The following is a 27342-nucleotide window of genomic DNA, read 5'->3' on the forward strand; positions in this document are numbered from 1 at the left end:
CAAATGAAGCTCGTCCTCTAGATGCCACATCCAATTTGTAGTGGGAAATAAAAGTGTGCGGGGAAGACCATGTAGCCGCAGCACAAATGTCACTAATGGCAAGCTTAGAATGAAATGCTATTGAAGTAGCCATAGCCCTTGTAGAATGAGCTTTGACAGAGGTGGTAAGCTCTTTGTTAGAATAAGAATAAGCTTGAGTAATACAGTCTCTGATCCATTTGGCAATAGTGACCTTTGTGACGGCTTTGCCCAAATTATTGTCTGCAAAGGATACAAACAACTGATCTGTTTTCCTTGTTTGTTTGGTCCTATCTAAATAAAAACGCAACTGCCTGTGGACATCTAATGTGTGAAATATGAATTCCGCTTTGTTAGAATACTTCAGAAAGAAGACTGGAAGTTCTAATGATTGTTGTAGGCAGAAACTGGAACAGACTTTAGGGACAAAGGAAGGATTTGGCCTGAGAGATACTCTGTCTTCGTGAAAAACCAAGTACGGAGGTTTTACAGACAAAGCTTGAAGCTCTGAAACCCTTCTGGCAGAAGTAATCGCCACCAGAAAGGCAGTCTTCCACGATAGAAATTTTAAATCACATGTCGCTGCCGGTTCGAAGGGGAAGGAAGTTAAGGCACATAACACCACATCGAGATCCCATGGAGGAGCGGGATGAGAAATCGGAGGTCTTAAAAGCGCAGCACCTTTCAAGAAGGTCTTACACAATCTGTTGCTCATTAGAGGTGGGTCTATGGATTCGTGATAATTGGAAATCGCTGCCAATTGTACCTTGATGGTAGAAACTGAAGAACCTTGATTGAAGAGAGAAGTTAAAAATTTTAGTACTTCTGCCACGGGAATAGAAATGGGGTCCAGGCCCCGGAGTTGAGCCCAAATAGCAAATCTATTCCATTTGCTAGAATACAGTTTCTTTGTAGCAGACTTATGGGCCGAAGATAATATGTGTACAACATCTGGATCCAATGTATGACTCCTGACTATAGTCGGAAGAGGAGGAGCCAAGCTGTCAATTTTAAGGTGTGTAGGGACTGGTGTAATAGTCCTGACTGATGAACCAGTAGGTCTGGGATCTGATCCAGGAACCGTGGACCTTCCAGAGCATATTTCCGAAGATAGGGAAACCATACTTGGCGAGGCCAGTAAGGAGCAATTAAGATCATTTTGCTCCCCAAGAGAGATGCCTTTTGAATCACCCTGGGAAGGAGAGGAACTGGAGGGAAGGCATAAAGCAAGCCGGTGGGCCAAGGATGGACTAATGCGTCCATGGGGCTCTTCCCCGGAGCCGGGGTTAGGGAGAAGAATTCTTTGCACTTCGCATTCAGAGGAGTCGCGAAGAGGTCGCAACACGGAACTCCCCATTCGCTGAAAATCTGACTTGCAACTGTCATGTTCAGAGACCATTTGTGAGGAGAGAGGATGGTTCTGCTCAATCTGTCGGCTATCACATTGGACTTGCCCGGTATGTGAGTAGCCACTAGGAAGCGTTTGGTCGAGACTGCCCATTCCCAAACTCTCATGGCATCTCTGCAAAGAGGATAGGATCTGGTCCCTCCCTGTTTGTTCAGGTACCAGGCAACTGACATGTTGTCTGAGTGAACAGCAATTACGCCCTGAGGGAGATACTCGTGAAGGGCTTGAAGGGACAGAAGTACTGCCCTCATTTCTAGGATGTTGATATGAAGAAGAGTCTCTTCCGGGTGCCATTTGCCTTGGGCTGACCTGCCCAGGGAATGCCCCCCCCACCCCATCTGGGAGGCGTCCGTGGTCAAAGTGGCCGCCGGAGAAGGTAAAACAAAGGGTCGTCCCTGATCCAAATTGGAGGGCACTAGCCACCAGCGAAGGTCCCGTTTGCAAGATTCCGTGATCCATATGAGGTGACTGAGAGGGAGTTCCTGAAAGGACCACTGAGCTGAAAGAAGCCACTGGAGGATTCTCATGTGCAACCTTGCCAAGGGGACTAGAAGAACCGTGGCAGACATGGATCCCAATAGTTGCAGGACCATCCTGGCTGGAGCTTTGGACCTGGGAAGTAAGGCTCGAACTTGAGTCTGTATGGTTTGTATTCTGTCTGTAGGTAGATAGACCCGCATTCGGTTTGAGTCTATCTCTACCCCTATGAATCTTATTCGTTGAGATGGCAGCAACACAGACTTTGGCCAATTGAATGTGATTCCAAGGGAACTGCCCAGTGATATAGTGGCTTGAAGGCTCTGCAGTAGTAGATGCCTGGAGGTGGCAGTTAGGAGCCAGTCGTCTAGATACGGAAACACCTGGAATCCTAGACTTCTCAGGTGAGCAGTCACGACTGCCAAACACTTGGTGAACACCCTGGGGGCTGTGGTGAGACCAAAGGGCAGCGCACGGAACTGAAAATGACTGCCTCCTAGGCTGAAGCGCAGATGTCTCCTGGACGCTTGATGTACCATGATATGGTAATAAGCGTCCTTGAGATCTATGGAGCACATCCAAACACCCTTCTCCAGCAATGGGAGAATGGTTTGTAGGGTGACCATTCGGAACTTGGACTTTCTGACTGAACGGTTTAGGATGCTGAGGTCCAAAATGGGCCTCAAGTCCCCGGTCTTTTTTGGCACCAAAAAGAATCTTGAGTAAGTCCCTAATCTGATCTGGTCTGCGGGGACCAGTTAGATGACTCCTTTTTGCAGCAGCTTTAAAACTTCTGAGGCTGCAGTATCCCGCTGACTGGGTGGCGGGTCCGGGATTTTTTTGGACTGGGGGGGGGGGGTGAGAGAATGGGATGGAGTAGCCTCCGGTGATAATTCGAAGCACCCATCTGTCCTGAGTGATACCTTCCCAGGCTTTTAGGTGCTTCGAGAAACGACCCCCGACTGGCTCCGGAGCTGCACAGCCGGGCAATCCCTCAGGGACTATGAAAGGTTGAAGAGCCACGAAAGGACTCGCGGTCTCCAGTGTTGCGAGGGCCTCTGCCGCCTCTGGGACAGCGTCTTCCAGAAGAATTTCCCCCTCCCCTGCCTCTGGAAGGGGGATCCTCCTGCTGAGAGGGATAAGGCTTCTGAGATCTACGGAAACACATCTTCCCTCCTCTTTTAGCCTTGGGATAAGGCCGAAAGGGAGTGGAAAATTGTGCCCCTACGGCAGTCAGAGTCTTACCCTCCTGTTCACAGTGGGTCAGTGTGTCCTTTACCTTGGGTCCAAACAGGGAGGACCCATCAAAGGGGGCGTTGGCAAAGGAAGACTTAAAGGCCTCCGCGAAATGACACAGGCGGAGCCAGGCTTGTCTCCGTAGAGCAATGCCCGTACCCGCCGCTCTACTCGCCCCTTTGGCTGCATAAGAAATGAGCCTCATGGACGAGTTTGAGATGGACGACATTGTAGCCAGCTGAGAGCCAACCATCTGGGCCAGCTCCTCAGGCAGGTTACCCAAGAGGGTATCGGATAGTTCCTTAATCAGATCCCTCTGAAATCTGGTAAAGTGCGTAAGGTAGTTCAAGGACCTCAAAGTAAAGGCCGCTGAACTCAGGGTGCGCTCCGTGCATCGATCCATGCTCCTAGACTCCTTATTAGGAGGATGGACGGACGTCGAAGCCTCTGCTACTTCTTGCTGGGTAGCAGATGCCACCACCAAAGCATCTACAGCCACATCTTTAGTCAGAAACTCTTTTTCAGGGGGTGCCGAGAGGAACTTATTCGGACGAGCAGGCACCGGTTCCACAGAGTCTGGGTGTTCCCACGCCCTTCGACAGATCAAATCCAAGAGCTCATCGAAGGGCGGAGACACCCAGGAGGCAGAGGGCTGAGCCCCGAAAGCCTTCAGGAACACCGACTCATCAGCAGAGGGAGGTTTGGACTGCCAGCCGCCTCGTTGTTTTAGGGCTTCCAGGATGTCTGCAAAGGAGACATCATCCGAGGATGACTTAGGGGACCCCTCTGCATCATCGAGATCAGTGTCTGATGTAAGAGACTCGTCAGGGGAGTCCACGTGCTTCCTCTTGCACAATCTCTTCCTGGGGGGTTCTTCCGAAGAGGCTTCAGAAGGACCTCCAGGAGGGGGAGAAACCCCAGTGGGGGTAACCTGAGGCTCCGGGGCTCCACTGTCTAAGGACAGGGGGACTGCCAAAGACCCAGTCTCGGTATGCAGGGAAGGAGCTGGAGAAACCGTGGAGGTAGCCAAGGAAGATTTGGCTAACGCACTCCTCATAGCCCTGAAGGCGGGACCACCAGAATCCTGGGGGGGTCCCACCTCCGTGGCCACGACAGTGGACGGCACTCCCGCCGTCGACGCACCAAGAGGAAGACTTGGGACCGAAAGCATCAGTCCCGAAGCCTCCCCCCCCAGGGCCGAAGGAAGAAGTCCGTGTACTGAACTCCCAAGAGCCGGAGTTGGAGCAAGAGTCGGGCCCGACCCTAAAACCTCCACCGGTTCCACCAGCACCGGCTCCAATGGTGCCGAAGCTGTTGGAGGAGGAACCATAGTAGGGAAGTGGACCATTGGCTCCAAAGCCGAATGGGCTGGAGCCGAAACTAGCTTTTGGAACACCGGAGACTGGAAGAGTCTAAGGAGCACCCTGTCGATGTCCAAATCAGACATCTTGGATGATCTAGAGGATACCGATCGGGCCCGAACCGATTTCTCCATCGGCTCCGAAGGACTCGGGGACCGGCTCCGAATGGACTCTACCACTATCGGCTCCGAGGGAGATCTTAAGGCAATTTCCTTCGGTGCCGATAAGGACTTCGGCTCCGAGGGGGAAGAGTCTGAGCCGGTGACCCTTATCGGCTCCAATATCAGTGGAGCCGATGAAGGTGACCCGCCTCTCGATGCCCCAGTCCTCGGCTCCGAAACCAGAGGGGTCGAGGCTGGAGGCATCGAGGCAGACCGTTCCGCCCTCGGCTCCGAAGTCTGTGGAGCCGATGGAGAAGTCTGCTTAGATTTTTTAGCAGTCGGTTCCGACTGACTGGTTGGAGCCAACGCTTTCTTCTTTTTTGAAGGAGAAGGAGAGGAAGATAAAGCCTCCTCGAAGGATGGCTTAATTAACCCCTTCAGGATTAATTTGTTTTTCCTCTCCTGGAGGACTCTAGATGAAAAGGCGTGACACACGCTACACGATTCTTGTAGGTGCTTGGCACCTAAGCAATAGACGCACGAGGCATGGTCGTCCGTTATGGACATCTTAAAACCACACCTCATGCATTTTTTAAACCCGGAAGGTTTGTGTTCTTTTGACATGGCCAAAATATCCCAAACACAGTTATCTGCAGCAAAAAAGAAAAGTTTGTCACAGTAAGAACAAATATCTTGTCTCTTTTATTTATTTTTTTTAAAACTGCACAAGTACAGTACAACAAAAAATTATACCAAGAGAGAGAGATAGAGAGAGTCAAGACCCTCTAACTTAAACGGGTACTTGACCCACAAACGAAAAACCAAGAAAGTAAAGCAACAGGGGAAGGCCCCTCTAACTAAAACGGGAAACCTTCCCTTTGCGAAACCACACAATTTCTCAACAGAAATCTCCAATACACACTCAAAACAAAAGAATAGCTGTTAAAACAGCTTTTGGGTTGAAATTCAGCAAATTTCTGACAGGAAAAGCCTAAAAAAATTAGTACTTAGCCCAGCCAAGTTGAGACCACATTTATGCTTGTAAGCGGCAAACGAGATCTGGGGGATTAGTGGTGGTGCATCCTGGGATAAAGATAGCTCAGCCAATAAGAGGCCTCACTCTATAGCATAAGCGTGCCGAGTCGGAGCCGAGGGATCGGCTCCGAGCCCATCAGTACAGAATGTAGGCGAGATAGGATCACATAACATCAACCTGTCTTCTTGAGTATGACATTCCTGCATTATAGTTTCCATTGGTAACTCTAGAATGAGTGATTTATTTATGATTAATAATAACATTATTCTTAGGTGAATAATGATAGCATCTCGATATGCATTAATTACTGAATATATGGTCATCTGTGGAGGGTATAGAAAGATCCTAAGTTTATTAGCATAATATCTAAGTTTATTAGTATGATATGCAACTGAATTTCAAAATATTTTCCAAACTGTTTAGAGTAACATAGTTTATATTTGGGTGTACTTATTTGACAGTGAATAGTTTACCCAGTTAATATTTGGTAGTTAGAAACCTCATAATAATTGCATTTTCATTGATCTTTAAATCCTGGTGTTTAATCAGGACAACTTTTTGTACTACAGGAGCATAGAAGGTATAGAATTAATTTGTATTACCCACTAAGAGTATTCAAATACTAATCCCACCAACAGAAAACTGGAGGAGGAAAACTCTTTGAAATAACATTTACCAAAACTACAGGTAACATCTTCATAAAAGCACATTTTTGCAGTGGAGGAAGTCCTTCCCTTGTAACCCTTCACCCAACCCAGATATCTACTGAAGTTAATCTAAAGTTCACTCGATCAACAGTATAAACACCACTCACAAAATGTATTTATTTATTCATTGACATCTGATTACTAGGAAAGTCTGCTTTGGGTAGGTGCCCATTTTCAGTTTAGGTTCAGCAGAAAAGCTCCAATGTATTAAAAAAAACATTTTATGAACAATAATTTTACAATCTTGAAAAATAATATGTACAGTTTAAATAATGATACCAAATTAGACATAAGATGAAAACATTGGTAAAGAATAGAAGCAACTCATGTGAAAATTATTTAATTTTCAGAAAATTTGTAGTCAGTTTATACAGAAATTAAAGGTGAGTTAATATAATGCAAACAGAAGATGCAATATGAAGTGAGAGAAAAACAGGGTTGTGAAATATTTAGAAAGATAGTTGTGGAAAGAAATTGGTTGACGTAAGGAAGTGAGTGAAGGGAGAGGAGATTAAGTAGGTGTAAGGTATGAATATGACAAAAGGTCAAAAACACATTGATAAGGAGGTGTAAGGAATGAATATGACAAAAGGTCAAAAACACATTGATAAGGAGGCGTAAAGTATGAATATGACAAAAGGTCAAAAACACATTGATAAGGAGGTATAAGGTATGAATATGACAAAAGGTCAAAAACACATTGATAAGGAGATGTAAGGTATGAATATGACAAAAGGTCAAAAAACACACTGATAAGGAGGTGTAAGGTATGAATATGACAAAAGGTCAAAAACACATTGATAAGGAGGTATGAGGTATGAATATGACAAAAGTTCAAAAACACATTGATATGGAGGCGTAAAGTATGAATATGACAAAAGGTCAAAAACACATTGATAAGGAGGTGTAAGGTATGAATATGACAAAAGGTCAAAAACACATTGATAAGGAGGTGTAAGGTATGAATATGACAAAAGGTCAAAAACACATTGATAAGGAGGTGTAAGGAATGAATATGACAAAAGGTCAAAAAACACATTGATAAGGTGGTGTAAGGTATGAATATGACAAAAGGTCAAAAACACATTGATAAGGAGGTGTAAGGTATGAATATGACAAAAGGTCAAAAACACATTGATAAGGAGGTGTGAGGTATGAATATGACAAAAGTTCAAAAACACATTGATAAGGAGGTGTGAGGTATGAATATGACAAAAGTTCAAAAACACATTGATAAGGAGGCGTAAAGTATGAATATGACAAAAGTTCAAAAACACATTGATAAGGAGGTGTGAGGTATGAATATGACAAAAGTTCAAAAACACATTGATAAGGAGGTGTAAAGTATGAATATGGCAAAAGGTCAAAAACACATTGATAAGGAGGTGTAAGATATGAATATGACAAAAGGTCAAAAAACACATTGATAAGGAGGTGTAAGGTATGAATATGACAAAAAGGTCAAAAAACACATTGATAAGGAGGTGTAAGGTATGAATATGACAAAAGGTAAAAAACACATTGATAAGGAGGTGTAAGGAATGAATATGACAAAAGGTCAAAAACACATTGATAAGGAGGTGTAAGGTATGAATATGACAAAAGGTAAAAAACACATTGATAAGGAGGTGTAAGGTATGAATATGACAAAAGGTCAAAAAACACATTGATAAGGAGGTGTAAGGTATGAATATGACAAAAGGTCAAAAAACACATTGATAAGGAGGTGTAAGGTATGAATATGACAAAAGGTCAAAAAACACATTGATAAGGAGGTGTAAGGTATGAATATGACAAAAGGTCAAAAACACATTGATAAGGAAGTGTAAGGTATGAATACGACAAAAGGTCAAAAAACACATTGATAAGGAGGTGTAAGGTATGAATATGACAAAAGGTCAAAAACACATTGGTAGCATAACATGCATGCTCAGAGACACTACCTAGAACCAGGAAAATCAAAACTACTCTTTCTTGTAGGGGGAAATCCCCTCCTATACCTCATGTGAGGTATGCTGCACCTCCACACCCCCCACCAATTATATGCATACAACTCTTAGATCTCACAATCTCTAGGGAAGGGTACATTTTCCAACCCTGTGGAATGTTGATCTTGCACACTTGCCACCCCCCTGTTTTTTGACTAAAGTGTGCCATGAAAACAGATGCCAGTGTTTGGGAGTTTCAGTTAATAAAACTGTTCCTATACATACATACATACATACATACATACATATACATATATGTGTATACGCTAACTCCTAGTTTAGGTGAATGACTAGTGCACAAAACCACAGTCTCTGAAACATATGTACACAGGTACAAATATGACTCAGTCATTGTACATGTGGGTGTGAATGATCTGAGATGTACCTCCCTAGACTACATGAAAAGAGACATGGAGGAGCTCTCGGATTATGTAGCCCAGGCGGGTATGACCCTAGCCTTGAGCAGCATCCTACCATCACCCAGAATGATACCACAGTACAAGCAGAAAATTATTGATTTCAACAACTGGCTAAGTTTCTGGTGTCATCCTAAGAGGATCCAGTATCTGTCTGCCTGGGATGACATGACTGACAGACCTCGATGCTTTGCCAGAGATGGCCTGCATCTGTCACCCTTGTGCTTCCAGATACTGGCCAAGGCTCTTGCCACCCCTATAAAGCCTTTTTAGGTGGTGTTCCAAAGACCAAATTACTACCATAACTACAAACAAATGCAATCTGAAGGACATGCTGCTCAATGCTAGAAGTCTAAATGTCAAAATGCACTCGCTTGAAGCACTCCTTAAAATGGAGAACATCAACATTTGTGCTGTAACAGAGACCTGGTTCACGGTAGCAGAAAGCATCCCCACACTACCTCATTCCACACCTTTCGGGCCCAGAACTTGGACTGAAGCACTAAAGGCAGTGGTGTTTCCATATTCATAAAGGATGTGTACACCTCCAGACTGATAGCCCAGCATAACACGTCAGAGATACTTCAGGTGCAGCAGCAGCTAATATTGGGTAAGACAGCGATTCAGGTCATAGCCTCCTATAGGTCCACAACCATGTCCCAAGATTCACACTCCATGTTCCTAAGCACCCTGGAGAATATTAGGGTCCAACCTAACACTCTCATACTAGGTGACTTCAACTACCCATCCATTAACTGGGAAAACTACTCATGTACCATTACACTTGCCCAATGTTTTCTAGAGTTCATTAATTACAATGCCCTGGACCAGCCTTGTCTTACCTCCACTACAGGTAGAAACATCCTTGATCTGGTCATTACTAACATGGGTGACTTTTTCTCTACACCAATAGTCAGCTCCAAACACAAACTAAGCACCTTGTAAATCCACCCTCCCCACCCCCACACCACAAAGGTAACCAACATGAAAAACTTCTCCAAAGCTAACTTTGGGCTCCTAAAAACAGAGGTGGCTAACTTCACAACACCCATGCAAATGGAGAATAGTTGCATGACCACTGAATCATACACTGATGTACTGTACGAACATGTACACAAATGCATGGATCTCGTCATACTCAATAGAACCAAGATGCTCTCCTCCAAAAAAAGGAAGCGATTCTGGTGGTCCCCTGCCATAAACAAACTCTACAACAGAAGGATGAAACTGATGCAGAATAAGGTGAAGTCCCAAGACTGGAAAAACTCCCTTATCAGCCTCAACAAAAAGTTGTGATTCCCTCATCAAATCCTCTAAAGCTAGCTACGAAAACAGAATTGCAGCAGATAATAAAGACAACCACAAGGCCTTCTATAGTTATGTTGTAAAGAATCTCCATGGCAATACCCAGATTTGCTCTGAGCTACTGAACAATGGTACCTCCTATACCGAGCCAAGAGATATTGCCAATATACTGGCTGACAGAATCAGTGCTAACTTTACCCCTCCCCCCCAAAGGACCAATCACAATACCAGTAGATTGGCAGACACCCAGTATTATTGCTGCACAGGTTAAAACAGCATTGTCCAAGGCCAAGAATACCGCTTCTATGGGACCTGACAATATCCCTGGCTGTGTTCTACATGAACTACAGAGTGAACTGGCACCTTACCTGTGTGCCCTATTCATTCACAGTCTCACCTCAGGCTTTGTCTCTACCGAATGGTGCACTGCTACAGTCATCCCTCTCCACAAAGGAGGAGTGACTACAGACCCTGGGAACTAACTCCCCATTAGCCTGATGAGTCTGATATGCAAAGCTATGGACCACATCATCATGGACCTAATAAACAAGGATAAAGGGAATCTTCAATCTCTGGATCCCACACAGTTTGGTTTTGTGAAGGGTAGATTGTGCCTGCTCAACTTGGTTGACTTCTTTGAGTCAGTCACCAGAGCTGTGGATGATGGCAAGGTGGGTCATACAGCCTACCTTTATCTGGCCAAGGCCTTTGATACCATTCCCCACTCAGTAATCATAGAAAAACTCACTAAGCTTGGCATCAACCCCTATATCACTAGGTGGGTTGCAAACTGGCTCACAGATGGAACCCACAGTGTGAAAGTAGCTGACTCCAAGTTAGTCTCTCAACTAGTCACAAGTGGAGTCCCACAGGGTTCGGTCCTGGTCCTCTCCTGTTTGGTATTTACTTCTCTGAAGTCCAAGCCAACATGAAGGGACTCTGGCTGACAAATTTCGCAGACGATTGCAAGTTGGGAGCTATTATTAATTCCCCAAGTGATGCTGACATCCTACAGAATGGCCTCACTGAGACCAACAACTGGTGTCAGAACCATGGCCTTATGCTCAGTGCCAAAAAATGTGTCATCATCCACTTTGGGAAAAGCCCAGTTCCCATGAATTACCACAATGATGGTAGTCCATTGAACACAGAAGGCATTATAAGAGGTCTGGGAACACAGGGTGACAGCAACCTCTCTTTTGATCACCACATTGCCACTGTGGTCAGAAAGTCCTTCTATGTGGCACATCTCATTACTAAGGGTTTTGCATCCAGGAAGAAAGAGGTCATTGTCGCCCTCTACTCTTCCCTCGTTAGGCTAGTCATCAAGTACAATGCCCCATTTGGCATGTACCTCACTAGACACCTGCAACAACTGTTGAGGTCACAAAAGTACTTCACAAAGAGGATCCTAGGCCTGAAACACTTGTTCTATATAGACAGACTCAAAAAAACTCCAACTATTCTTTGTCTCATATTGCCTACTTAGAGGCGATCTCTGCTTGACTTACAAAGCCATGTTTGACCCAGCTCTGTTAGAAATGCTACATCTAATGAAATCTCAATCCCTCCACACCACACACTCCAGAGACCTCAGCCTCATTACCACAATCAACAGAATATACTGGAGGGACAGGTTCATAACCCGGAGACTGCCCATGCTATGGAATAGACTTCCCATACATGTCAAGCAGAGCACCTCACTGACCCTTGATGAGTGGATGGGAAATAGAAAATTCACCCTGGGGATAACTCCAGTGGCTGTACTCGACAGAGGCACTGGGAACTAAGGTCGGGTGGCATGATACCAGGGTAATCCTATGGCTAGGCTTGTAAAGGCCCCAGGGGCATTAGCCTAGTACACACCTATGAACCTATGTTAAACCATTCTTGGAAATCTAATTTGGGGAGTTTGGCTCAGGGAGAGAGTATTCTTGGATTACTATTCACTGATGGTAGATTTCCTGATAACCTCAAGTATTATATTCAATCCCTTTGATATTAATCATTGCATGAGCAATTTCTAGTCATGAATTGATTTCTTGACATGTAGCTTTTAGGTATTATTTTATAAAGGTCATAGCACTTTGGCCTTTGCCATCAAATCTGCAACAACAAAAGGAGGGATATCCTGGAATTTATGGGATATATTTTGGATGTTGGAATCATGTTTAAAGGAAAGTACACATATCTCCTAAAACACAGAAACACTTTTCAATCATCCTTTTTTATTTTTGTGACTTTTGTTGTTTAAAATTCACATTCATCTCTGATTTTTATTTTATGTATTTTTATTTTTTTTTCTTATACACTGATTGGTACATGATCCCATAAATTCTAGCTTTGTGTTAAATGATCTCCATCTGTTAAATGAAATAGGTGTGTCCCACCATGTACAACACTTCTCTTATTTTATTCTTATGTTTGGCCCCTTAACCATATTTAACTATGATCTAGATTCATTGACTGAGCACCAAACGTTCATCCAAGCAGATCATCTGTTGTATCGCCATTGGACTTTCCCTGCTACTACAAAACAAATTATGAAATTAACTTCCATGATGATCCTCTAGTGAAGGAAATCCAAAACACATATTTTCTTCTCTTAACAGAATTTATGTTATTTACTGATTACAGGATTGATGCAATTTTAGCTGTGAGGATTTTCTAATACAGCTTAAAGTCTATTTCTAGTGTAATTTATGAACTCTATTCAGGGGGTGAATTAGTTGAAGAAGTTTTAACTCTTGTGGCACTTACATTTTAGGCACAGAATCAGTAGTCAAATGAAAAAAGATACTAGATTTGCCACATCTTAAATGTACAGCAAGAAGTAATTATTTTACTGTAATAAAGGAAAAGCTCTGGAGAAGCTAAACCATAAATGATATATATGACTGCACAGAATGTATTGCATACATTATTTATGTTACATAATGCTTGGACAGCACATATATGATTTATGGACACTTTAGTGGGACCTGGATATTTCTTTCTAATTGGCATTCTTTAGTGAACTTTAACATTCAAATATGTTTCTGGCACTTCAGGGAGCATTAAAGCTGTAAGCAAGAAATGGAATGCTTGTGGGATTGTAAATTGTTATGTATTTAGCTTAGTTTTTTTACAGTCTGGGAATTTTTCTTGCTTTAAAAATGTTTTCTTTTTTTAAGGAACAAAGATATTATTAAGACTTGCTTTCCAAGTGATAGTCCAAAGAGTGTTGTAACTGTTTAGTAGGTTTATTAAGTTTAGGTGATTATATGAGAAGATTAGAGATGTAGTCAGATTGTAGTGTCAAAGAGAGTTAACCCACAATACTAGAAGCTGGTTTTCTTTACTGGGATGAACAATTTCATGGTAACATCAGGAGTATTGGTGGATGGTAAACAAGTCTAAAAGAAAAAAAAACAAGACCCACAAGCAGTGAAGGTAGAGACACAGGAACCACACAAACCAAAGTCCAAACCACAAATCCAATTAATTGATGAAAGCACTTGACTGCATTTGGCTTGTTTTTGCTGTCAATAAATTGAATTTGTGGTTTGGACTTTGGTTTGTGTGGTTACTGTGCCTCTACCTTCACTACTTGTGGTTGGTTAGTGGTGGATGGTAAGTCAGCATACATGGGTGAAGCCCTGTTTAGAAATAGCAGCATTAGTAATTTACATGAAATGTAGATGAAAGTGGATTCTTGCAAAGTAAACTGAAAAAGGCCAACATGGTTGCCGGAAATTTTTCAACACTTTTTGCAGGCCCTCAATTCCCCACCAATTATATTAATAATGATATGGACACTATTTATTTAGAAGGAAGTAGCTTATTTAGAAGGAAGCAGTTATAGAGTATTAGTAAATCACAGTCTCTTTTAACTACACATGGTAGAGGACTTCTTAAAGTTCCCTTTCAGGTCCTCCAGTACTCTCCTTTGCCTTCTGAACTCAGTCTATGCTCACACCCCTAGCAGAACATAATTTTTAGGTTGATGATATAGCCTTCCTCTAATTAGACCTCTTGTCTTCAATACAATCCAAAGTGGTATGGCCTGCCATGCCAACTGGCTTACTAGCAGCTAATTAATATTCAGTATGTCCAAGATTAGATCCATGTCATGTGTTACTTCCTCCAGAAGGAAACTTGTTCTTAGCATCCCTTTAGTCACTTGGCTTGAACTGTATACTCAAATATCTGAAGGTCTGCCTTGATTATTTAGTGTCTCTCTCAGCATGTAAACTACAAGTATCACAAATTTAACAGAAAGAGTTACACAATGCTTTAGTAAAGAGCCTTGACAATGTATGGGTGGATGCAATATGGCTGTCATCTTCTAGATCATTCCAACATCAATGTTGCATGGCTACAATCAAGAAAATCAGCAAAATCTGCCATTTTATTGGGTGGCCTCCTAAAATGACCACTGTATCATCTTAAAAGTAAAATGCCTTCCAGTACACCAAAAAGACATTATCATTCTTCCCACATTTATTTATTAAGTACTTTGACAGGGCAACTTCCATTTTTCAGAAAGACATTATCTCCAAATCTTTACAGCCCCTGTGCTCCAATCTGGCAAATGGCTTCATTTTCTTTATTCATTCTTAATATCTCATTCTAAAGTCTTTCCCCACAACGCAGTCCCCAAAACCTGACACATTGTTCCAATTTGTATTCTTTCCTTCCCAACACTTGCTGACATCCTAACCTACCACGTTCTCTATCTGCCTTCATACTTTACCATAGCCTCCACTTCTTGTTCTTTCTTAGACCCTTTCTTTTCTCTCCCAGACCGTACCTGTCACAGCTCACTTACTTTGTAGCAACAGTCTCTGTCTCAGTGCTTTCAGCCTTTCCACCTTGTCAGTTTCGTTTTGCTGATTTCCTCCATTCCTCTTTTCATCGTTTTCCTATTTATCATCTCTACATCTCTTCCATTTAATTCTACTCCATTCAGTTGACTAGTCTATAACCACCTGCATTCGGCTTATGTTTGATCTTTGTATTTGTTTTATACTCATTGTCTACATTTTGCTTCATAGTCCTTTTTTAGTAAGCAGGTCCTGAGTGAAGAATGGTCTTTGTAGTCGAGTCCTCCTATCTAAAGAAAATAAATAAGGAAGTATAAACTATGGCAGTGGAAGTACGTGGTGGTTGTGGCACCACAGAATGGTTTGCATGTGGTTGGGTTCAGTGCTGAGGTAGGGAAGACAGAAGTGATACTGAGAAAAGAGGTACTGAGCAGAAATAGAAGTGACATTCAGAAGCAAAACCCATACAAAGGGGCAAAAATAGTTTGTGAGAAACATTGCAGCCAATAAACTAGCAAATGGTAGATGGAGCTGCAGCAAGGTGTGGATATTGTTGTTTTGTGGAGAGTTATTTCTATTTTTCTGAGGTATAATACATTCTTTATGTTGACTTTTTGTACAGTTTGTATTGTTCACTTTTTTACTGATTTCATTATTTCCTTCAAGGACAGACACTTTTGATGTTTGTGTACTTCATGTTTTAGGCTTTATTTCTTTCCTTTTTCTAAGGATGAAGCCCTTTCCTTTCACTTAGATGTATTGCCATGCCTTGGTGGTGTCTTAAGGTTTTCTAATGGACTTCTTTGTACTCTTGTACCTTTAAAGGTTGGTCTGTTAGCAGATGACACTCCTGCAAGAGAGTCTCTCAACATCAGAGCTCTCAAAACTCTGCTGTAAGCCAGCTAACTGATAGCAGCAAATGTAAGTACTATCTCAATGACTATGTTACACTGACAGCATTCAAATGTTGCAAATACAAAACAGCAGAAACACCAAGATGACCTCGTGATCAGGTATATGCAAATCCTTTTACAGTTCAACTTCAAGTTTCTTCAAGTTTTTTTTCCACCGAAACCGGTCTGTGCATAAATGTGTAGGTTTATTAACCTCTAACAATAAACTGTATTTTCAGATCTACGTCTGCTGGCTCTGTTAGTTTTTGCCATACAGTTTACTCTAGTGCCGTGCAGTTGCTCTGCGTGCAGGAACTCTGCTTTTGGTTAACCAAAACATGACATACACACAATTAAATAAACCAAGTAAAAAAAACTGCAAAACTATAAATAAACGCAGACAAAACATTAAAAAATAATAACACCCAAAACCATAATAAACTGGTAAAAGGAACTACAGTAAAGTATAGGAAAAACATCCCATGTTGCTAAACACAAGTTCAAACAGAAGAGTTAAGGGATATGTGCAAAGGATGGTCATTCCTGAAGCCTCTGAGGCAGAAAAATCCATTAGTAATGGTCATTACAGGCAAAACAACAGGCTCCCGAAGTTTCCACAGAAATACATTAAACTATCAGCACCCCTTCAAGCCTGAGTAAAGGGCTCATGAGAGTTAATGTGATACTACAGACTTCTTCAGGTAAGAGGAACCCAAGTCATATATAGACAAAAGTGCACTAATGCCAGGATTTTAAAAGTAATGTAGGACCTAGAAAGAAGCTAATGTAGACTGTGCAAGACAGGCATTACTGGATGGCATCTGCAGCTTCCAAATCTTGCTGCATAGTTTTTATTAGCTGCAAGCAGTCAATATCAGAGCCACGCAGTTCTAGTTAAAGGGTATTACAGCAGTTGAGGTAGGAAGAAACTCAGGCATGAATGATTATTTAGAGACTGGCTTAAGACAATAGGTGTTTAATCCTGGAAATGTTCATCAGATGATAACATAAACTGGTTCAAAAGTGTCAGCTAAGAACCCAGACTCAGAGAATATGTACCTTTTTGAAAAATACAGACTGCTAGGGAGCAGGGTAGCAGGGGAATCTCTCAGGGTGGCACGAGCATCCACGGTCTTGGCTTTGGAGGTGTTTAATTTCAGCCATTTAAAAATTAACCATGAATAAGTGGTCACAAGGTCTTGTGCAGGGGTATGCACATTTGCCAACTCTTCTTGACAGAAGAAGACATAAAGTTGCATGTCTTCAGCATAGTTGTGGTAGCACTTCCTCCTTGTAAGATTTACCAAAGGAAGCATATACACTCTGAAGCACATACAGTGTGCAGAGAAGTAGGCCCATGACTGAGCCCTGTCTCATTCCACAATAAACAGAGTAAAACAAGAGTCGATATAGCACATAAACATATTTTGTGTATGAGCAGAAAGCTAGAAGACAACCAATGGTTCATTAAAGGAAATTTGGGGCCTAATTTTCAAATGATGAGTTCCCCACCCCCAAACATTTCTGACTGCATATCAATGTTCTTTCAGTTCTACATTTCTGATTTAAGACCATTCAAAATGTTTAATTTATATTATACCATGACCCCCCCAAAACGTGCACGCTGATTGGCCAGTGTGCCCATTGTAAATCGAGTTATACTAATGGAAAAAGGTCCGGTCGCCCGGACTTTTTTCCATTAGTATAACTCGTTTTTTTAAAACACTGTCTCGCTATGTTAAATGGGTTTAACATAGCGAGACAGCTTTAAAATAAGCAACGGAGATCTCCGTTGCTTATTTTAAAGCTGTCTCGCTATGTTAAACCCATTTAACATAGCGAGACAGTGTTTTAAAAAAAAGCAACGGAGAAAGGCAAGATCTCTGTTGCTTTTTTTAGTGTTTCGCTATGTTAAATGAGTTTAACATAGCGAGACAGTTTTAAAATAAGCAACGGAGATGTCCGTTGCTTATTTTAAAACTGTCTCGCTATGTTAAACTCATTTAACATAGTGATACACTAAAAAGCAACGGAGAGCTTGCTTTCTCCGTTGCTTTTGCTCAAGTCTGATGTACTGCGCAGGTGCGCAGTACATCAGAACTGCCGCGGATGCCAGACATCTGCGGAAGGGCAGTAAACAGGCATTATACTATGCCATTATTTAAGAAAAGTAACAGTTTCTTTTCTTAAATAATATCATATATATAGCAATAACCACTTCTGGTGGGTAATGCTAAATTTACCACGGTTGGCTTTGTTTGGTCCCTTGGGCTTCGCCCTTGGGACCAAACCACGCCAACCGTGGGTAAATTTAGCATTACCCACACCCAGGCGTGGGTTATTGCTATAATACCCCGATCTCCATATTCATCATTTATGGACACTTGACTGTCTACATTTCAAATGTTTGATTGTGATAAAAAAATGACATCAGTAAAGTATCACCTTACTTTGCACAAATAAAAGCTAGTCCTCTGAAGCAAAGGTAATGACTGAGTATGAGAGAGTGTCAGTAATTCTCAAACTGAAAGAGCTTCTATATACAGCCTGATTGCTGACTATGAACACAATATAAACAAACAAATAAATAAATACATTTGGACACAATACTGTATTAGTGGCTTGTTTTACACAAAACACACAGTACCCATGTATTCCAATTTATTCACACAAATAAATGCACACAAGTCCTGCAAAACCAGCACAGCAAACAATAGGTTGCATTCCTTTCATCCATACACAACCCACACCTCCACCAGAAGTTACAGCCAGTTTGCTGTGCACACCTCATCTGATTGTGATAAACAATAACTCTCAAGAGGCATTTTTCTGCAGGATATGGAGTCTGAAACTCCAATATCTGTCATTGTTTAGTGACTGCAATGCTCAATGATTTGTCAGAAAATCATAAATTTTATGAGGAGCAGACCACAAATATGTTGCAAAATCAGCAGCATTCTGGGAAACTGAGGACAGCTGAGAGCTATGTAATTTCAATTTGTTTCTCAAAAAAACAGTACCCACAAGTCTTTTAACTTATTTCACACAAAATTCACACAAATACACAATAGTTCCAAGAAGCCGAATGATTACCTGAATGAATAAAAAGAAGGCAGCTTACTAAACTGTCCCAACCCCACAATGCAGTTATCACCCTTTGTAATGAACGCCTCCTCTGATTGTAATAAAAACAATACCTCTCAACCTTTAAGTTTAAGAGTCATGAACACAGCCATACTAAAGAGGGATAAAGACTCAAAATGAGAAACAGATTTTAAATATCACTCTTATATCCTTAGTAAACAGTGACAATAACAGTATTCACATTAGCAAACATGTTTTGATGGATATGAAGTCTGAAAACTCAAATGGGTGTTGCTGTTGCAGATATAACAGGCACAGAAGTTTCCAGATGAACCTGCCAAGCTAACTGCAGCCCCTTCAATGCTAAGCAAGTCATGTATGGACATGTGCACTAATGCCAAGATTTTAAATTTAATGTGGGACTGAACATGATTTGCCAGAAAAGCAAATGTTTTATGAGGAAATGACTTAAAATATGAGGCAAAGTCAGTGATGCTCTATGAAATCTGGGACCATTTCAACTTTCTTTTAATTAGTAGCTATAGAGCAAATGATCTGGCTTACTTGTTACAACTGCATACTAGACGTGCAGAGTCAGACTTCAAAATCAGTGAACAAGAAGAGGACACTTTGCTTTCATCTACAGCCTGCCCTGCATTACTTAGTAACTGCAGTTCTCAAATATTTGCCAGAAAAACCACAACATGTTATGAGTCACAGGCTAAAATATGGTCCAAATGCAAGGACATTATGTAAAACTAGGCAGAGTGTCTACTTTGTTTCTCAGAAAGAGCAGCCAGAGAGTACACATGCCAACATATTTCCCAAAAATGCACACTAGTCCTGCAAAGCCAAAGTTGCTTTCATCAACAGCCAGTTCCATTTACTTAGTGACTAAAACCCTCAATGCTGCACTGAACACCCATAACTCTGTATAATGAAAAGTAAAAGAAACATCTCCTTCTCCACCCATTGCAGTCTTCTGTCTTAATGAAATATACTGCATGGTGTCCCATTCATAACTGCAGGCTTCCACAGTAGAATGAAGTCTTAAATAAAGTACAGAACAAACTATATTTAGAACAGCAAATTGGTTTACATTGAATTAAGCCATTTTCTATCATTAACATTAACAAAATCCTTTTCATGTACCTTCTGCCTCTCCTGCAGTTCACTAACCCTACACATGCCTTATGCCTTGCAATGATAATTGCTACTAGGTGGGCCCATTCCCTCCATTATCATTATTTTTGGGGGGATAAACTCTTGGCTAGGCTTGTAATGGGCCCAGAGCCATTAGTCTAGTAATCTCCTATGATCCTATGATCTATTCATATTCTGTGTGGAGAATCATCACTTGTATTGGCCAGATCTTACAGGTAGTGATAGTAAAATTAGTAAAATGGCTTATTTTGGATAAGAGGATTGTAATCCATCTGGTTAATTCATTGATCTTATCATCTACAATACAAATGAGCGACCTTCTTAGAATTAGGCCCAAACACTTGGAGACTGTAACAACCAGGATTCCACAACTGTTCATTTCATAGTAAGTATTACCACAATGGATCACTGCTGACTTAGATAAGCTGCAACTAAGGCCTGAAACCTTACCAAATGATTAAAAGGCATCCAAGACTTTACTCACTACATTAGGTATATTACTACTCATTAAGATGCAATTGTCAGCAAACAGTAAACAGATTCTTCAGAATAGCTCTAACCTGGTGTGTCAAGTCCTCTATGAATAACAGAAAAAGCCCTGGGGAAGAGGAGAGTCTTGTCTGGTACCTCTACAAATCAGCCTTGGTTCATAGATTTCCCCATTTACCAAGACCCTAAAACACACTGTGTATAAGCTCTTGACCCATTTTGAAAAGATAACCCAACAGTTCCTCCATTCAAAGGTTCTGAAAAGAAAGTCCAAATCTACTGCATCAAAACCTTTTTAATGTCAAAAAGGACAATTCCTTCTTTAAACTGTGAGTGGTCAGATTTATGCAAAAAGACTGACAATTCCCACCAATTGTCTGCTATATGTCTTCATTTCAAAAACCCACTTGTCCCTTACAAAGCAACCTGAATGAAAGGGAATACAGTCTATTTCAGATTAAAGATGAATAAGTGAGATGGGCCTAAACTCACTCAGTGTAGGCAGTCCCTGCTTGAGTTTTGGAATAAGCATTATGACCACCTGATTTATGTTCAGGGTGTAAACCTTGCATGAATTCTTTGTAATTGTAAATTCTTATACATACTTACTGCAAAATATCACCTCCCCATTTATAGAATTTCACAGGAGATCCATCTATTCTAGAAGTTTTCTTAAGCTTAAGTTGCCTTATTGCCCTCTCAAATTCAGCACAAGTAATAGGATTGTTCATATCCCTATTCCCAGGAACATCAGATGGGTTGACTTGTGCTTCTGGAAAGCCCCATGATCATGCAGTGGTAATTTGAAGAGGATTGTAAAGAGATATGTAAAACAGCAAAATTTCATCCTAAGATCTTTGTCCTCTATAAGAATGTTCCCAGACATAGAGGCAAACAATATAATAGAAGTTTGTTGGGTCTGTTGTTTGAAGATGCAACCTATACACTTGGCGTCACCTTCCCTTTTGAGTCACCAAAACTGTCCCTTGCATAGGAGTTCAGCTTCTGCTTTTGATAGTTTGCCAGTTGGTGCACAGGATTAAGGAGCTGTTAACAAGCTGTCTCCTGTGGTCCAGAGTTTGACTCTGTCAGCCTCCATTGCCTAAACTGGACTGTCAACAAGTCACTTAACAGGACAACACTTATGGGCTGAGTCTGAAAAAGGTCCACAGATTACAGCACTCTATCTTGTTAAACAAATACAAATTAAATTAAATGAAAATATTTCATCACAATTATTTACTTATTTATTTATTTGACATTTGTTTACCGGAGTGGTCTGACTGGGTCTACAGAACTTGTTTTCAGCAGAGGCTTGGGGAGAAAAGCTCCACGTACAGTACAGTACAGTACAAATACAATATAATACAATACAAATGACATTAGAAATACTTTCCAAAGGTAAGTTGAAAGAACCAACTATGTTACAAGATGTTACAATATACACTACACATCTGGACAATTCTATAGAGTTAAAACACTATAGACAATAATAATCACTCTCACTGTACATGATCTAGTGTCCAGAAAATAGTACGTAGGTAGTGCAATGTGTGACATTCACTGCTATAGTACATGGAAAAAAAATATTGCTATAAAGAGGGCCATTTCCAAACCAGGGAGCTGCTAAAAGCCCTCCCCTTCTTGGTAATGCTTATCTGGCTTGGTCTCAAATCCCTAACTTTCAAATTTAAAGCATTATCCTTTTTCCTATGGACCTTAACGTCTTTTCATTATTGGAGTTCAATCAAATGTGGGCCAATCTAATTTGGGTTACAAAAACATGCATCTGGAGCGTTTCTCCTTGGGCCTCCACTGAAAATTGGCTTTGTTCCAATTCGGACTTTCCCAATTAAATGTTAAATAAAAAATAAAAATCTCCAATATCTACCTTTGGGAAGCTCTGACCTCATGGATTAGCAAAGTAATAGGGATATGATCTGAGAGCCATGGATTGTAGGTGTATGGACTTTAAATCTAAATGTTTGTGCACATGTATAAGGTCAATCATCATACCTTGTTTTTCTAAATCTCTGAAAAAAAGCTGGGGCGACATTTATGTGGTGAAATTCTGTCCAAACATCAGTGTACATATATGTAGGCATCCAAGGATTAAGGACTACCTGGTTCTGACATTGGCATTCCCTCTTTCTATATGGCCTATCCTTGGGTTCATTAAGCACTAAATTGAAGTCTCCTGCTAGGATGCTGAACTGTGATTAGTGACTCCCCGCCACAGCTCCAGGAATTCAACAAAAAAATCTCTTGTCATTTTCATTAGGAGTGTAAAGGTTCACAATAACCCGCACCTCTTTATTCACCATCCTTTCTCAGCTCAGCCATGTACCTTTGATGCTTCTTTTGAACACAAATGCCTCTATCGCTAGTGGCTTATGCCCTTCTTACCCACACCGGGCTTATGATCTGTATGCAGACTATCTAGTCTCAGTCCATCCTAAGCCTTTGGTGCATCCCAGGCCTTTGTATTTGCTGCAAAGTTCTACCAAGATTCCAAGAGAGGAACTTCATACTCAAATGCTGTGCTTTAGTGGCGAAGCCATGGGCTAGAAATAAATTTCCTTGGACACCTGTTTAGCACCTACATCTGGGCAAAGAGGCCCTGGTGGCTGTTTGAAGATTAGATGGACCCTTAATGTTTTATTCTACTCTGTCTTTTACAGTCACAGGCATACATACAGCAAGTCTCAGAAAATATCAAATCCCTCCTTATGAAAAGCCTCAAACATCATCAAAATATATCTCACTTCACTCTAAAAAGAGCACAGTTACAACACATTCAGTAGACATTTGTTAATTCAACAACCATAAGAAATGTAATGAAATCTCAGGTACCAACTCATATACATTCTTATTTTCTCAACATCAACTGAAATATATAAATCAATTAATTTAAATAAATCAGTCGCTCTGAAAACATATGTCACTTGACCCTGAAAAACATAGCTAAAGCACAATCTGAAAAAAAAAAAAACAAGATCTACATCAGAGTCTTAGGAGAGTTACTGAGTACTCAGGTGGTACCTCTTTCATTAACATCACTTAAAAAGCATACTCACTTACTTTTTATTGAAAATGCAACATGTGAGGACCTTTCACTCAGTGGGACCTGTATTATAGAAACAAGGTAATTAGCACTTCTGACCCTGCCGTAGGATAAATTTTAAAAGGAGAAGGAAAGAGCCCACCACCAGCACCAAAACTTGTATATAGTGTGTGTTAATGCAAATGTTAATGTGAATGCTAGAACAAGACAAAACTAATAAAGCAATATAGTAAAAAATACTCCAAACAGCTAAAAAAAAAACACTTGTGACTCTCACCTGTCATTCTGATGGGCCATATCATTAACTGCAAGACTTTGAGATTGTGTGGTAAGAAAGAACATCTATAGTAGGGCTCATCACCCAGTGGTGTGAAACTTTGCTCTACATGATTGTCACTGTTGAAGTGACACCCTGACCCCACATTCAAAATTGGAAACAAGGGGTTGTGTCGATAGATGAATGGATGGATTAAAAGGAAAAGAACCCATTCCCCACATCTAGTCTGCTAATGTATCTTAAATCACTTAGTACACACAGACACACTCACACACACACACACACACACACACACACACACACACACACACACACACACACACACACACACACACACACACACACACACACACACACAAAGCCAGGTCTATCCCAGTACATAAAAACACATTCCAATATCATTTAATTAGCCTGAAAATCTTTAGATGAGGAAATGGACACAAAAGTAATGCCAAGCCCAGCCAAGGAACTAGCTAGGTCAAACATCTGCTCCACTCCTGTTCAACTTAGCTAAGAATTTTGTGGTCCATCATTGTTCATCCACTGAGTCAGGAGAGCCGGAAAATACTTATGACAAAAATCTTCATGTTTGATAGGCTAGTTTTGTCTGCTGAGATGCCAAACTCCAAGGAATTGTGCATTACTCTTGGGCCCTGTTTGCTCAAACTCTAGAAGGCTTCCTGTCCCGGCTAACTAGCCTTGGTAACCTGGTGGAATCCTGTAGATTTGACATTGGACCCATTAGGGACTCTGCCCTGGTTCTTGACTGATCACTCCACTCTGGTAAAGGCAGAAACATAGTGTGGTGCCAGTGGACAATGCTTGGGGTGATACTTTTCTTGTGGGACCCTGAAACAACCTCTGGTGCTTATTGCATACCAGCTCCTGCTCCATCTCTTTATCGGTCCTTTGGTGCTCTTCACTCCCGACAGCAATGCCATCAAGCTGAGATTTCACTCCTGTGAAATAGTGCTCACACTCTTGTATGGTACTCAGAAGTATCCTGCTCTTATTTTTTTTTCAAATAATAAGAGCTTAGGATAGAACAGAGATGTCCTACAACCATGGCAGCATGACTCATTTTTAAAAGACACCATACTTTGCTATAAGCAGCAAAGCTGCTAAGAAAAATCTCTGAATGCCTCTACTCTTGTGGCTGTGTTGTATCAGCAAGTCCCTCATTCTGAATAGTTGAAAAACAATAAGCACATGCTTGGGACTACTTTTCCCCTGTCGTTCTTGTCCATTCTGAGGGGTCCTTTCCATTGCAGGATTTAAAAAATCCAGTAGTTGAATTACTGTTCTCAGCAGGTGCATAGTCTGCATCGGCCACATTATGAGGAACTCCTTTTACCTATCCCATTGCTCCTGTTCTCCCGATAGTAAAGTTTATCAGTATAAAGACCAGTATATGCTCAATTAACTTCACTACACTTACAGATGTGCAGTTGGCAGCTTGCTATTGTTTTAACATTTATTATTAATTTTACCAGTTTGACTTCAAGCTGCTCCACTCGAGATTGCTAATGTTAGGTCAATGCATGGTAAGCCTCCCCCTCTGAGACTATGATTATCAGCTGTTCAAATAAGATGAGCAGACATTCATCTGGAGCAGCTTTTTTTGAAATAAATCACTTTCTGGGCTATAATGTGGCCATAGACATTGTAAAATAGTATTGTAGAGGACCAATTGAAACCAATTAATGCCTGGGATAAGAGAGGGGGTAGTAATTAAACATCAGTCTTCCTTCGGGCCACCTCCCCTGTTCTTACTATAATAACTCTGAACAGAAAACTGTGAGCCTCAGGGTTGCCATGCTGTGAACCTCCAATTGTCTGGTGTCAATTCTTATTGGGAAATGATTGGAAGATCTGCTTTACAAATCACCCTGAGTACATATATGATGTCAGAATGTAACTGTTTAAGGGTATTATTGTTTGGATTTTGATGTTTATTGCCTGCGTATAAGGTGCTATTCTCTTTCTCACAGCTGCAACATTTATCAGCATTTGCTAGCTTTACAGAAGTCTGATAAAACCTTGCTTTCCACATGTTGCTCCAGCATATCTGTGTGTGTGTGTGTGTGTGTGTTTACATGTGCATGTCAGTTTTTCTGTGTGCACAACAGGGATCTAACTACATGGACTGTGATACAAGAGGCTGTGATCTATTCAGAATGATAATACAAAAGCAGGAGATATCCTGCAAGAGTGATGCATTTGTGTAACAACACACGAGGCCATTTCCTACAAGTGTAAATGGCAAAAGCCATCCTTTTCTGTGCCCATGGTGTAGAATGATAAAGCCCTCACAATGGCCTAGGTGATCTAAGTTTTATTCTTGGCTCGTGTTTTTACAATGCAGTCCTACTGCTCAACTGTCCAGAATTTCACAGAATGCCCAGATTTTATCTCATGTTTTTGCTCTGTTCCACATAAAATGTGAGTTTTTCTTGCAAATTAGTGAGGATTCAAGTTGCTAAATACCGAAATATGTTTGAGTTTTAGACTTCATATCCTTCAGAAAACGCACAATGGAAAACTTGTTTTTCTAGCAACTTTTTAAATTTGAAGAGCAATATTTAAAATCTGTCCTTGATTTTGGGCCTTATTTCCCTTGTTGTGGCTCGCCTTGTCTGGAATTTTATACTGATAAAATTTACTATTGGGAGACCAGGAGCAATGGGATGGGTAAAAGGAGTTCCTCATAATAAGAGGTTCCTCATAATAAGAGGTTCAGTGGTTTGTGCAGATAGGGTAGCTGGCATTGCCCGAGATAGGCAGAAGGAGTACTTATTGGGTAAGCTAGTGTGTTCACTCTCTGTAGATACTGGGAAGACAACATTGCTGCCTGGTAGTTCACACAGCATCTTACTGACATCACGCCCTTTGCGCTCATGGAGCATCCTGCTGACATCACGCCCTTTGCAGATATGAGGGGGCCAGGTAGCACTAACACCCACTGCATGTCTTATCACAGGCTGTCACTGACATGAGCAAGTGATGGGTAATTTAGCAAAAACACTCGCTGCCAGTGAGTGTGTTGATCACCTTACTGGCCCCAAACACGAGTTATAGAAAGTCCAGACGCATATGGAGGTTTGGTAGACCTAACAGACAAAGAGTGTCTCTCTAGGGGCAGCTGATGGTAAGCCAGTTGTGGAGAAGAAAAAAATCGTAAAGCCTATTTCATTGTAGTTTTCTGTCTAGACCATCCACACTGTTATACAACAACTTGTGAAATGGCTCTCGATTAGCTGTGTACAATCCTTTGAGTTCTTTGCACATTGGGTATTTCTAGATGTATTTTCATTGTCACCTGACTGTTTTAATTGATAGAATTGTGTCTTCTTTGCCCCATTTCACCTACCCATCTCAAAAATACCTAGACAAATTGATAGATTTACAAATAATTATTCAACCAGTAACAAAAAACATAAATAACTCTCTCTGATGACAGATATTAACTAATTTTGATCCAATTCAGTTTAAAAGAAATTCATAATTTCTTCT

General features: G+C 41.1%; 1 protein-coding gene across 1 annotated transcript in view; it reads right to left on the minus strand.

Moving 5' to 3' along the window:
- Positions 1-27342, minus strand: part of SLC4A10 (solute carrier family 4 member 10) — a 3247445-nt gene that overhangs the window by 545908 nt on the left and 2674195 nt on the right. The window lies entirely within an intron of this gene.

This window comes from Protopterus annectens, chromosome 6.part0 (assembly GCF_019279795.1).
Source record: "Protopterus annectens isolate FY-2018-M chromosome 6.part0, PAN1.0, whole genome shotgun sequence".
NCBI classification, from domain to species: domain Eukaryota; kingdom Metazoa; phylum Chordata; order Ceratodontiformes; family Protopteridae; genus Protopterus; species Protopterus annectens.